The sequence below is a fragment of the Apteryx mantelli genome, chromosome 3, assembly GCF_036417845.1.
Source record: "Apteryx mantelli isolate bAptMan1 chromosome 3, bAptMan1.hap1, whole genome shotgun sequence".
Classification (NCBI taxonomy): Eukaryota; Metazoa; Chordata; class Aves; order Apterygiformes; family Apterygidae; genus Apteryx; species Apteryx mantelli.
This window is the reverse complement of record NC_089980.1, coordinates 50704957-50719701: the sequence shown is the minus strand read 5'-3', so window position 1 is coordinate 50719701 and position 14745 is coordinate 50704957. Positions and strand designations below refer to the sequence as shown.

The window sequence follows — 14745 nt, the reverse complement described above, 5'->3', positions numbered from 1 at the left end:
TATAAAACAAGTGTGACACAACTTTAAGACTTGGTGCCATTTCCATCCTCAATATTGGGTAATGACCAATTTACTTTTACAGGAAAAGGAAAGAAATATCTGTAAAGATACCTGATATGTTACTCCAATTCAGCATTAACATTCACTTCTAGTCTTAAAACTGGAAGATAAAATTTCTCTCTCACATAATTTCTATTTAAACTGAGTTTTTTGTTGTGGCGTACATGGACTTGAAATTAATAAAATGCAAGTCACACAGACAATAAAAGACATTTTCTGTACATTATCTTAATAAGTAGAACACACATCATGAAACTGTAGGTATATATAAGTTCATGGAGTATATACATGGTGTATGTATGTTCTGTACTTACAGAGCAGAGCTACATACAAAATGATTTGCTACACAACCATACAAATTTACCATATCATTAAATTTGAAGGAACTGCCTAATAAATCATTACACTGATTACAAAAAATGTGACTTTCCCATACAGAAATTCTCATTATTCCTGAAATTTTCTGAAGATACATCTCACATTTCTATTTGTATGCGCTGCCTGCTCAATACACCTTTCTCAAGCAATGATAAACAATTTGCCCTGGGCAATTCCATGCAAACATCAATGATTTCACTGTTTTGGTGACTGCCATTTACTTAGAAAAGTTATGAAAGGCAACTGCATGATGACTTCCAAACTAGGCCTTAATGTTTATGAAGACAGTATCAAAACCTTTTCAGGTTTGGAGATGCCATTAATTCTGCGCATTGATGTGGAAGGAACATTTTGTTGGAATCTATTTTGTTCTACTTGATGACTTATGTATATAGAAAGATGAGATTTTGTACTGAACTGCAGACCTATTATGCCTTTCATAGAGTGATTGAAATGATTGTCCTTCCTTGCCCTGACTCATGGAGATTTATGGCATTTTATTTCTGCCTGATTTACTACATCTTTTGCATAGGACAATACCAAATCCAGTCTCCCCTGGAAGAATTCCACTGTTACAGTGAGAGGCTACTGGGTTGCTGCATTTGGTGGCCTTGTTGGAGCTGAGACAGTTCTGAATGAAGATTTCTATCTAGAAGGGAACTATGATCTGTGCAATGTCAAAGTGCGTGTGGGGGGAGAACCATTGACACATCACTTTCATGATTATTTTAATGCTGTTATTTTAATTGTTTAGTTGAACAAGACTCATCTGATGGGGTATGCTAATAACTAAATCCCTTCGAGGGGAATCTGCCTCCATTCATTAACATCACTGACCAAGATTAGTTGCTAGCAAGTTCTTGTGGGAGATGACAGAATAGACTGTGGGGCATTAGCTCCCCCGCAGAGGTGCAGCCAGGTTTTAATGAGCAAGTTCTCTTTCTGTGCAACATAAATCACATTCTTGGGCAAGCAGTGGATTTACTGCCTTTCTTACACCCATGTAAGATCACTTATTATTCAAGACTACCACCAGCTGTTGAGCTTGATGCTGCCACCACTGGATCAGAGTGCATGGCCTGTGTGGGTATGTAGGACAATCAGAATGACTGTAATAGCCCACGGTGGTCTTAAGACCGATGACTCCACAGGCATGCCTACCCCTTGTCGCTGAACTCCAGCAGCAATTTCACACGAGCCTGCTGCTGGCCCAGAGAGCAGCAGTGGCATGGCTGCACAGATGAGTGCAAACCTGCTGCCCCTACCTCACACAGGCTGCCTGCAAGCCAGCTCCAGTTCAGAAACCATAAAGCTGTTTTAGTGCAGCACCTGCATTAGTATGCATTGCTTCTCAGCAGGTTTTACTATTTGAGGCCTTCTTAATTAACACAGCACAAAGGAAGCTAAAGCACTTACACTTGTAAGTGTGTTTGGTCAGAGGACTTAAAAATTCAGATTTGAGCACACTGTTCTTCTGTTTGCTGCAGACATACCTTACAGAATTTTGCCTAGAAATCATTCTCATCACTGTGACTGATGCCATTGACTTTTTTTTAAGGCAAGAATACTGCCAAGTGCAGTATTTATGCTGCAGTTTCTGGGAGATTCCCAAAACCAGTTTCTGCTCATTTCAGTAGCTTATCTCTTAGGCTACTAAGCCTTATTTCTAGAGTATGGACTCCTACAAACACTTCTCACCAGTGACGTCTGGTAACCACACTGCCTGCCTGTTTGCTTCAAGACACCAGACTTTAAAGCTTTCTCTAGTTTCACACACATTTATCTGGATTATTTTGTATTTTCTGTGCTACGGTGTACAGTGTGTGCTCTGCCACTTAATTCCTGCATGTTTCCAGTTCCCTAAACATGTCAAGAACCCATCCAAAGCTTGAGTCTGATAATCTTAACGCACAGATATTATTTGTCAAGTATCTAAGGGACCACCCTCATGGTGGACCAGAACCAGAGACACTCTCTTTGCAACATCCTTTATTTAAGGATAAGGATTAATTATTTGAAGGGGCAATTAATTATTTGAAGGGGTAGCGATGACATGGACAAGTATTAAAAGTAAACAAATGATTATGAGGTTATTTTTCTTGGAAAAAGAATATTTCCCTTTTTCATTGGACTGTGGAGATCCAACTACATTAATATCACATGCTGTTTTGGAAAGAAATGAGCTTATGTGTTCAAACTGGATAGTCCATCATTTTATTCTGCAGGTTCATTATTTATTGATTTACGCAATTTATTATTGATTACTCCAATGGTAGGTAAACCTGTTCTAAACCTGTTCTACAAAACTCTCACAACACATGAAAAAAACCTGTGATGAGAAGAAGATAGGCATCTAATTTCAGAGGTCAGAGACAGAGCAGTGAGCATACTCCTACAGTCAACAGAAATCAGATAAAATTATGCAGCAAGCTATGTTTTGTCCTCTCCTACACTGAATGCGAGCACATAATGTAGATGAAGCATGTGAGAATGGCACACAGCAGTAGGATAAGAGAGAACAGGCTATGATAAATGGGAATGCCTAGTGCCTTGCAAGTGGGAATGGGCTCTGCATCTGGAGAAATCAGCAAAGCTGGGGAGGCATGAGAAGTCTTTTTGGCTCCAAAAGCAAGGAAAATATACAGTCTCATACTGTCTTCACTCACTTCACAAAACCAGAAACCCCACAGGAGTAAGGAAGAACTGAGACCGCTGCCAGGCAGCAACAGAGATGTATGCAAAACAAGTGCAGCAGCCATGTTCCCCCTATTCCTCTCTGGCTTTAACTATCCCTCTGTCCACTAGCAATGCTAGTAAGAGGCAAAACATCACAGGGGCTTCACTGAGATTCATTTGTAAATACTGGATGGTCAGATAATAGATTTCAAGAAGAGTAAGCTTAATAGGCAATGCTGACTGTCCTGATTTACTGGATATAACACAGAAAAAGCATGGCCTATCTCAGTTAAAAGAATAAAACATCAGACTTCCAAAAATACAACCCCGTACAGCATGATAAAGGGACACTGTGAGTTTTGCACATTTCCAAGAGTAACATCCAGCCTCCCCACCCCTGCCCCCTGCACAAGAGAGGAAAGAAAAAGAAAAAGCTACTATTTTGCAGAAAGGTAAGAGTCATCACACTGTTCTAGATCTGGTCAAACATGGACATCCTGGCCACAAGCTCTCAGTGAAAATAATAAATGTATTTTCAGTCTGTCTTTTGGGGGAGGAGCTATAACAACATCACAGTGGAGTTTTGACAATCCAACATGTTTTATACATGGCAAGAAAAAATCCCACAAAAATGGTATTTAATTGTCCATACAGCTCTGTAACACCTACTGAGATACTGTTTTAATATCTTGATTCATTCATCTATGCTTGAAGATTAGGGCTGCATCTTTATGTTATCTTTATAAAGCTAGGTAGTTCTGAAAATAATCCTGTTGAAATCAATGAGATTAGCAGCACAAGCATTTTCAGGATTGTATCATATAGCTAATTATATCACAACTTCCTAGAAGTAGATATTCATTCTCTGTAATACATAAGAGATGTTATTTAACACAAAAATATGAATTTAAATACAATACAAAGGCATTCTGTTGCATGCTTCAGTAGTTTAAGTGCTAAAGTTTACCCATCTGACCTTGCTTGAACCTTGCTGGATGACCAAGTCGAAACAGCCTTGTTCCACGTTACAGGACACTTAAGATTGTGCTCAGTTTACTAATAGTGATATGCCACTGAACAGTTCTGGGACAGGAAGAAAATTAAGCAAATTATTGCTTAAGGTGGTAACGACTGGCAACAGTCTAAAATGCACATTAGGGATATAACTGTAGTTCATACTAGAACAACATTATATCAAAAGGAAGCTCTCAGTATAACTTTTGCTTGAGTGAAAAAGTAATTCCACTAAATGTCAAATAGTCTTATCTCAAAAGGGCCAGATGCACCATTTCATAACTTCAAGAGGCTCATTTAGATAAAAGAAGTTCAAAAAAAGAACAATTGATTATAGTATGCTTTTCACTCTATGCAGTTCTGTAAAGATAAGACACAACTGTCATTAACAGAAATTGCAAATGTACAGATCTTGTCTAAGTGATCAACTTGGAGAGGTGGTTCCACTAGAGCAAGATTTTTGGAAAGCTGGAAACAAATGGGATGATCATGATGCACTTAAGCTGTATAGCAGCCTAGTGTTTATGACACACTGTGTTTATGGGAGGATAATTTAGATCACACAAATAAATAGAAACCACAGTTTTTCAGGACATAGATTAAGGAAAGGGTTTATTCACAGTTGTCAGAAGACAGGGAGGACAAAAAGAGAACCATGGATCATATTCGCTCCAGGTAAAACTCCAGAGCTTCCTGAATTTTGGGAAAGTTTTGATTCAGATCTGTATTCCCAGAAACGGGTTGAGAGAAGAAGGAGTAATCTGAGTGGTATTGCTCACCAAGTGCTGCCTTCAAGCTGTGACAAAAATACTCCTCCACATGCACCTTCTCAATATTTGAGATGAGACTTTTGAGTAAAGGGCTATGTGGATTGCTCCCCACAGATACTACCTTCACTGATACACCTACAATTCCAAACTGCCCTTTTAGATGCAGCTATCAATACCTGGAGATATCACGCTCATCTCCCAATTTTTATCATCTTGAAGAGAGCAGGAAGAAAAAGAGGTTAGGTTTTATCAGAGCCTACTGGTACTTTCAGACAAGAGGAGGACAGGGATGTAGAGAAGAATTCTACCTACTGCTTTTGTCTACCTTTTGTGTTGTTACAAGCAGGAGAGCCTGGAAAACTAAATTAAAAGCCCCAGGATCTCAAACCAATTCTGACCTGTCTCCAGTGCTAACAGTGCAGCCAAGCAGCAAGACTCCAAGTAATCCTGGAGCCTTTCGGCTGCAAGCTCTAGTACAGATGAGTCCAAAAAGCATAATGAAGAATAATCCATATTGAACATAATGAAATTTTAATTCATATTAAAACAAAGAAAATAGTTTCACTGTTTTTTACTTAAAATTTGCACACACAAAATGTATATATCTTTTGACAGACCAGGGTTTTTTTTGCTCCAGTACCTGAAATGTTCTTAATTTCAGACAATTGCGAATCCAAAGCTTCATAGTCCAATATACTTTTACTTTAAGTATGCAGTAGATTATTCATGTTTATCTTAAAAAAGCAAAGTTTTGCTTCTCTACTGTATCTACAGATGCTTAATAAACATTTTCAGAATAATTAATAGAAACTCATAGCTATATAACATCTCACAGCTCATTTCACTGTAGATTCATCAATTTAATTAACAGAATAAATAATCAGATGACTTCCTTCTTATTCTTTATATTTAAATGTGATTGATAATTCCTAATTGCTACAACTTGCATGTACTGTAAGAATCAATCCTAAAGAGATGTTAGGTATATTTTATGCAATTAAAACAAAATAAAAGTGGTCCACAGGAGTTTCTCATTCATGCATTGTCACACGTCTTGCCCTCTAAAGTATTTTGCCCCTTGTTTTTTCTTTTTTTTTAACATCTTAGGTGTATCAAGTAAAAAATCTGGCTCCTAAGATAAAACACGTCACTGGTTCCCACCTGATATTGTTGGGACAATTTATCTAATTTTCCAATTATGTTAATTTATGTAGATACAATCAGCAGCTCCTAACTTCTAACTACATGAGGGTGAGTGGAGGATGGAGAAGAAATTGCCTGAAGAGGAAATACTAGTGCTTAGCAGTCCTGCCAGATACCTACCCATCACAGGAGACATTTTAAAAAGTGTCCCAAGGCACTGCTGAGAGCTAGTGAGAACAAAACATTGATCCTATGCAACAGAGATGATTAGATTAACTTTTGTTATTCAGAACACTGCCTGACCTCAATTCATGAAAGAAGCAAGGTCAAAGAACTGCTACGCATAAGACCAAGCCTAATTTATCAAGAATTAATACTTCTTCATAAATTTATTGGTGAACACAACAGGTTTTTTTTCAGTCCTCCTTCTGATGGATTTTTAAGATGAAGGGAAATCAAATGTCCTTCTGAAATCTTACTTTGTACTGGCAACAGGTAACACAAGGAATCCAACAGGGATGCAGAATAAGTGGGGGAGGGGAAGACAGCAAAGTCTTAGGGTTGCTTTCTGTTCTTTATAATATCCGTTAACACGTATTTCTCTAAGGGCCACCTCCTCCAGTGGGCTCTGGGACCCAGGGATCCCTCCTGCCCGGCCGCTGGAACCTAGCCCAGTGCCCCTTGGGACCCAGGGTCTCTCCGACCTGGCTGATGGACACGGCTGCTGCTCTCCTGTTTGTAACTGCAACCCTAACCCTTAACTCACATAAAACATAAGTACAGGTAGCTGAGTCCCCTTCCTCCTCTCCAGCTAGCAGAGGATCCTCTCTCCCCCAACTTGCTGGCACCACAGACGTGGGGCCACCATTGCCCGAGGTGTGACTCCAGCTGCTGGTCTGGATTCACTCCTGGCACCCAGGCCTGATAGGGCTCACATACAGGACAGAGCGAGATAAACAGCAAGACAGTTAAGAGAGGATTTAATAAGAAGCTAGGCTAGACTGCAGTGATCAGGTACAGGGCTTGGTCACACAAGCATACTGACCGGCAACTGCTTACACGCTACCGGCCTTCTCTTCTCTTCTCTCCCCTCCTCTCTATTTCCCCCTGCTTCTTCCTCACTGATCCCCCTCCCTAAATATTCCATTGAAACTTTCACATAGTCCCACAAGCCCCAAACCCTCACGATTGTCTTTGTTTATCGTTTCCCCCTTTACTTACTGTCCCTTTTGCACTGAAAAGGTCCTTGATCAGATAACTTTAACAGGCAGGCTCTCGCAGTCTACCTGTTAGCGTTCACAGTTTAAGCTATTTCTTTTTGACTATGACAGAAGAGTATTTAATATGAGCCTGATTCCACTTCCAGTGAAGACAATCGGATTAATTTTACTTGTTTCAATCATTTTCTGTAATAGAATTTTCCATGGGCTGATTATTTATTGCACATAAATGTATTTTGCTGAAATGGTTCAACTAATACATTACAGTTGTTTGCTCACTAGATGCAATTATTCATCTGTGTGAATAATAAAACTTTTCCAAAAATGTTGTTAGTATGAAGAGTTCCAGAAGCGTATTTTGAGCTGATTAAAGGTTCTGTTTACATTGCAAACCTCATGCTCCTTAATAGAATTAATATGCAAAATGTATTTTTAAGTTTCCTTGGAACTCTTGGGAGGAGACATGGAACAAAAGAAATACATGGCACATTTTTGTTATTTGTTCATTAGCATTATGGATGGTAACAATTCTTATACAATCAATTTCTTTTATTTAAGTACACTAACAGGCTCCCTGGTCAAGGAACTGGGAAACTGGAATAAAGCACCATCACTACCACTTTTGTTACTAATTCAAGTAACAGGCATCAATTCAGCAGTATATGTATCTAATCTGATGCATGTTTGACTGAATTCTTATTCAGCCAAACATTTTAGCACAGATGCATGCCTTTTGCTGAGTAAGAATGAACTTCAGCATGTTGTTAACCTAAATATGTGCTTAAGCAGATGGCCCAACAGCTATGGTCCAAAAATATTGCTTGGCTTGTTCAATGGTTATAGGACTATCTGCTCAGTAGGTGAGAACCAATGCTGGGAAAATACTTTATCAATTGTATGTGTTGTACACGTGGGCCTTACTGAATGTGAGTCAGGAAAGCAGAAGAGGGAATTTGTAAAGCTGACTGCATAGATCACCTACATGAAATAGAAACTTAAAAATGTGATTTATAATCTTATCTTCATCCTTTTCCTCTTCTAGTCCCCCCTAAATCACACTTGGAAGTTAAGGAAGATCATCACATCACAAAGAATGACAGACTGCCTTTCTAGAAGTCTTTTATCGAGCTGGTAAACCTGAAAATACATTAAGAGGATCTAACAACAGGGAATTCAGGTGGCATTTTTGATTCAGAAATTATTCACAACAACCAGTGGAGACATCACACTTGCTAAGAATATGAGTTAAACTAGCTATAAAAAAGCAAACAGCAAGACCTTGGAAGACTCATAGTTCTTTATACACAGTTTTTTCACCATGTTATCAGTTTATAAAAATTTACCAAAAAGAAACTAGATCAATAGAAAGATTATTTTACTGCTATACTTACAAACGGAATACTTCACTGAATTGCCTAAGAAAGAGGTAAAAACCCTGGCTGTTCTGGTCCTAAGAAGATGATGACTAAAGAAAGATGCATTGAAAGCCATTACTGGAAAAGGAGACCAGAAAACTTTTAAGGAAACCATCATTATTAGTGCAACAGTTTATATACCTATTCAGAAAGAATGATTCAAAGGAGTAAATTAAAAAACAACTCCACAAAAAAGTAGAAAAATGGTGAAAACAAAACTAAACAAAACTACATCCTCAGTTAGGGTTTGGAAAAAACAAAACAAAACAGCACATCACCTGTTCAAAGAACTGCAGAAGACATATTTACCAGTCAAACAGGGTAAGAGCAATAATAAAAAATTTTGAAGAAGTATAAAGGGAAAAATAATCATAAGAACTCATTGATAAGGTTCTAGTGCAAGCAAGCCTTAGGCACAACTTTCTAGTTAAGCACATTCATAAGTGTTGCTGCCAAATCTGAGCCTTAAGTAGAAGAGAGGAAGGGAAAAAACAGCAGCTATTCGGCAGTGGTAAAGACTTCAACAAACTCTGAAAATATGCCTGAAACTAGAAAGTAAAGTATTCATTAAAAAAAAACCAAAAAAGCACCTTTTAAAATCTGTACACTGCTGGATCAAAATCATCTTTGGGCACTAAGGGATTAAAGAAATTTACTGTAATAATGAAAATCACTGCAGAATGTGGTTGAAACTGCTCCGCCAACTGCAGGCCCGGCACAACGGCAGCACGATGGTTAAATGGGAGCAGTCTTCTGCTGCCGGTGGGCACCAGTGCTTTCTGCTGGCAGGGAACGGGTGACAAACCTTTCCCTGTCCCGAAGAGAGCGTCCCCCAGCGACCACGGGTGCCTTTGTCCATTCCCAAAACCACAGTCTTCTCTCCCCGCCCTCTTTCTTGGACCTGTCCTTTTCTGCCCTGACTCCCGGCCCAGGTCCTGGCTCTGGCGGCTGCCTTGCCCCTGACTACGCTCCCCGTCCTCCCCCGGCTCCACCGCCGGCACTCTGATGCCCAGTCTTTTTACCGAAATTCTCATTTCTTTGCCCCAGCTCCCTGTTTCTTGTCCCTAGCCTGCTTGACAAGTCCCAGTTTTACTCTCTTGGCACATCATACAGTTTCTCTCCTCCCAACCCATTTTGCAACTTTCACACCGCCTATATATTCTCCAGCTTCTCGCTTTAGCAAGCCCACCCTGCGGTTTAACCCGCCTTGCTTCCTTACCCAGCCAGTCTCAGTTTTCCCTGGGATCACCGTTATTCCATGTCTCCCTTCCTATATCTCCCCAGTGTCACCACCGTTCCCCGACAGCCTCCTGCTGGCTCCGCATCCTCCTCACTCACCAGCTTCGACCTCGTCGCTCCCTTCCATGGCTCCTGGTTTCAAGCCCAAGCGACCATGTCCCTTCGGGCGCAGACCAGTCTCCCTGCCCACTCTCCTCCCTTCTGGCCCCGTCTGCTCCCACCGAACCCTCAGCAAGCCCAGAGCCCCGCGCTTGGCTCTCTCTCAGCGATGCTCCAAGTATCTGGGTCTCGCAGCATGAGGCGAGTCCCCCTGTTGAGGTGCGCGACCACGCGAAAGCTCAGGGAACGCAGCACCACGGGCAGGAAAGGACTCTCGGAAGCCCTGCCGCGACATTGCAAGACTTGCCCGTTGAGCACGCGTGAAGTATGAATCCTCAATGGAGTACGTAATATGGCCACATATTGATAACGACAGGAAAAAACTTATCCCTGACACAAAGTCTAGACACATTGAAAGAAAATGCCAAAATATTTCACTGTGAATGAAAAAAACCCATGATCTATTTTTTGTTAGCTCTGTTTTTCAGAGTGGCTAAACAATATTTTTCATTTGCCTGTGGGGTTTGATTTCAGACCAAAGCAGATAGCTGGCATAGACCATTTCAGTCAAAATGATGAGAGTTTTGGAAAACTTGCAAACAACTTGAAATACAATTTTACAATGGGAAGTGCTGAGCAAACTTAGTAATAGACTGTGCAACCAGCCTCGTCCATAATTTAGACGAAGCTGAGACTCTGACTAGTACTAAAATTTTGATGATGAAAGTGCAAGGAATATGCAACTTTAAAGGTTATTCCCTAAGTAACATGTGCAGCATACAAAAATCTCTCTTCCTGATGCAGGAAATCTACTTTTAAAAGAAATACCAGTATCGCTTCTTGTCAAGAATGACAAGTCAAGAAAATGGCAACAAAACTCAGTAAGCCTCATATGAGATTGACTTCTAGCATCCAGCTTATTAATGCATATAAGAATTCTCCACAGAGACTGTAAAAACAAATTTGATACCCTGGTATATGTAATGTCCTGATGCTGTTTTCAGAGAAGCTGTAAGCAGTTATATTATTATTTCAGCTTTAGGCTCAGGCTCCCAAGAGAAGAATGATGCTAACATTTTTTCTTTTTCTTTGCACAAGGACAAAATAGCAATAAAATCCAGTTATATCTACCACAGCAACCTTGCATAAATCTCCTATACTATGCTGAGCTGCTATATGTTAAATGCCGTGAGCTTTGATGTCACACATGAGTATTTCTGCATTTTTAGGCCCTAGCAGGCAAGAGATGAGAAGGGTAAAGGCTCGGGGACTATAGCCCACAGTGGGTATTTGCCAGCATATAGGGACTTTTTGTTCAACCTTGCAAAGCTATGGAACTGTTGTGGTTTTGCTTTGAATTGTTTTTAACTGAGGTAGTGAAATAAAGGAGTCTGGCTCCTTTCCCAGGTCTGCCACAGATTACCTGTGCAACCTGTGGCTAGTAATTTTATCTGAATATAAACATATTCAGACAGGCTGATCTAGAGCATGGGATCTTCCAGGGAAAAACAGGTTTGCTAGGGGAAGGAGATGTGGGGATTTTATGCAGTATCTTGCAACCCTAATAACACAACATTTTTTATGCATGTGTAACTCCTATCACAGGTGTTCAGATATTCAGGTAGCTACACTCCTCTGTTCTTGTAAAAAACACGAACAGCTAAAATAGCTTCTCTTTGTTACAGTTCCATGTCTATAAACCTGCAAAAAAAATTGGTTTCTTCCATGCTAAAGGCATGATGATTTATTGGTGTTTGAGTTGTGCAGGATACAGCGGTGAAAGAGTCTGTGTATAATTAATTAGGTAAGGGTGCAAATGGTTGGGAAAAAATTTAGTTTCTCCAGAATTATTTTTACCTAGAGAAAGAAGTGCATTATATGCAGATGTGATCATAATAAGGGTTATTTTAAAAAGCTTAGCTGCCAAAAGTACTCCAAACATACACAAAAACATTTGCACATACACCACATTTAATCTTGTTAGTCTTTACCCCACACAGTTCTGAAAAGGAATATGCTCCTTCTGTGTTAAGTTTATAAATAAATATGAAAAATCTGTATTTTTATTCTCACTTGATTTGTACACCTGAAAAGCAAAACCTGAACACGCAGCCAGAATACACTAAATCTTCAGCCCACCACAAGTGCAGTTTACGCTATAGTTCCATTGTGTACACAGTGTTTTTTTCCACAAAAGTTTTCCCTTAGACCAAATCTGTCACTAGAGACCCGGTTCCAAAATGAAATATATTCTGCTGATATTATTTATCAACAGACAAACACCAGCCAGGAACTTACTACCAGCCGTATAGCTTTTATAGGCTAAAGCAACTGCTGAGGGTTCACATCCCATTTTTGATTACAGCGAGATTAACACGAAGCGGCAGCACTCGGCTCTAGTGAGCGGCTCCAGCCTGACGCCTGATACACCTGCAGATGCACTTACACGAGCCAGGAAAGGAAAGCTAATGTAGCATCTAACTCTATTTGTGCAGTTTCAAAAGGAAACTTTGGAAATATTGTGGAGATCTCCTGCGTCTCTAGTGCAACTGCTGTACCAGTGAAGCAGGTGGTCCTATATGAATCGTGCAGTGTACCAGCCTGACAGTAGGCAAAGGCTCCATGTGGAAGAAACTCTAAACGTATGTAGAAAATAGAGGGGGAGGCATGAAAAAAGATATGGCAACAATGCACAGTTACGACCTTAAGCTTTTCTTTGCATTTTAGTTATTAGATGCAAGACTGGATGCACTAAATAATTCACGTTGCAGCCAGACGTGCAGCCGGATCACAGGACACTCTTAGCTACACGGTCACCGACCCATCCTGGACATTTTGGCTGAGCGAGTGCCACTGTGCCTGGTGGGCTGCATGTACGGTACGTCTCTAGATTGGCAGGGAAGCACTTTACTCTGTGATTTGCTGTCAAGATCGAGTAAAATTGGCCCGAGCGGTTTGCTGGTTCAGTAACTGCAGTTCTGTTACTCTAAAGGCGGGTAAGTTTTTACAACACACCGTACGTGACTAACAGCAGCACAGTCTGCCTCTTCGAGTCCCTTGCCCCACAGGTAATGCCAGCATGTAATAGGGAAGCGCGTGGCCACGTCCGCAGGGATTTTCCCGCGGGAGCCCTTTGCTGCTCTCATGCACGCGCCGAGGGTCAGGCCCACCAGCTCCAGCTTCGGCACGCTCCTCACCTGTTCACGCTGCGCGGAGAAGCGGGGCCTCAGCCCTCCCTGCGGCCACCTTCTCCCGCCACGAGAGCCAGGGCTGCCCATGCTTCCTCAGCGAGCACTTGGCTCGCCGGGGGGTTTAAGATTAGGTCTTCTGCGTCTGCCAAAGCATTTAGCCCTGAGGACAGTACTCAGAGTAAAATGACGGAGCTCTCTGCATAATTTGCCTCTCATGTGAAAAGGGAAGTTCAAGAGAGATTATTATTTTAGGACAGCGTATGAGATCTTTTTGACAGCTGCCCTGATTTACTAACCTGAACCTCTGGAGTAAGGGAATTGGATACTCAAATCTGATGTCAAAAGGAGCCAAGCACCTAATTTTTTTCAGATTCTTCTGAAATCCCAGAGTACATTTTTCAGCTAATTGAAAGCATATTCTCTTTAATTGAAACTCATGAGACACATTTCTTTTTGCTCTGTACAAATATTCTTCTGGACTTCATCTTCCTACTATGTACTAAAATTTACTGTTACATGACAGTAAGATGGAAAAATCTCCAAATGCATGCAGAAAAGAAACAAAACAAAACAAAAAATAAACAAGATTAACAATGAGGAATCATGTTTGAAACACCAACCTACAAAGAACTGGCATCAAACAAAGTTTAATGCAGGTATGCCACATGAGGTAAGAATTACTTCACTATGAGAAGACTAATCCTATAAGGAATTGTAGCAGCTGTGATAGAGGTCATAAACAAAATCATTAAAATATTTTCAACTAAGCTGTGTGGCAGATATGCTTCTTTTCTTCACATTTATTGTTATCACCATTACTCAAAGCTCATATTAAAACAGGCTTTAAAACTAAAATATAGTGTTAACTACTTATAAGACAAAAACTTCTGTGAAGAGCTCTCTTTTGTTTATGACAGAGGAACACTCTTCAGCTATAAAAAAAGTTACCTTTCAAATAAATTAATACACACAGGAACAGCAAAAATGAATTGACTTTACTCTTTTCTTTAGTAAAGTGGTTGAGTTAATTTTATTCCTACCTTCAACCCCTTAGCTCAAAATAAACCTTAAAAATTTCAGCACAACCAACACACACATTCTTCATTACAAAATCACTGGAAACTATCAAAGCTATTCATGTATTTCTGACATTCTGCTCACATTTAGAAAGCATATTTTTTTATTGCAACTAATAACTGACTACCTAGGACTGCTTCCTTTTCACTCTGCTGTGCGTTACAATTATGAAGAGTTTTGTGCCTACAAATCCCTCCCTCGCCAAGCTTAGCAGGAACAGTTCAGATCACCTCACGGTATTCCTGGGAAGACCCACTACCCATCTGGAAGTCTTTCCAAATGTTGCTTTTCCCAATTGAAATCGCAGATTAGAGGGAGGAACAGAACTGGGTCATGCTCACAATATTAGCAGAGAGCTTCCATAGGGGTGTGTTACCAGCAGCTTTGCTCTCTGTCGTTCTTTCTAGTAAACGAGAACTTGCAAGCTTCAGCTATCAAAATCATCACAGAAATCAAAAAGAGT

The 14745-nt window shown here is 40.3% G+C and overlaps 1 protein-coding gene across 4 annotated transcripts in view; it reads right to left on the bottom strand.

Moving 5' to 3' along the window:
• PLD5 (phospholipase D family member 5) overlaps positions 1-14745 on the bottom strand; it is a 189966-nt gene that overhangs the window by 30081 nt on the left and 145140 nt on the right. The gene's annotated exons all lie outside the window — the stretch shown is intronic.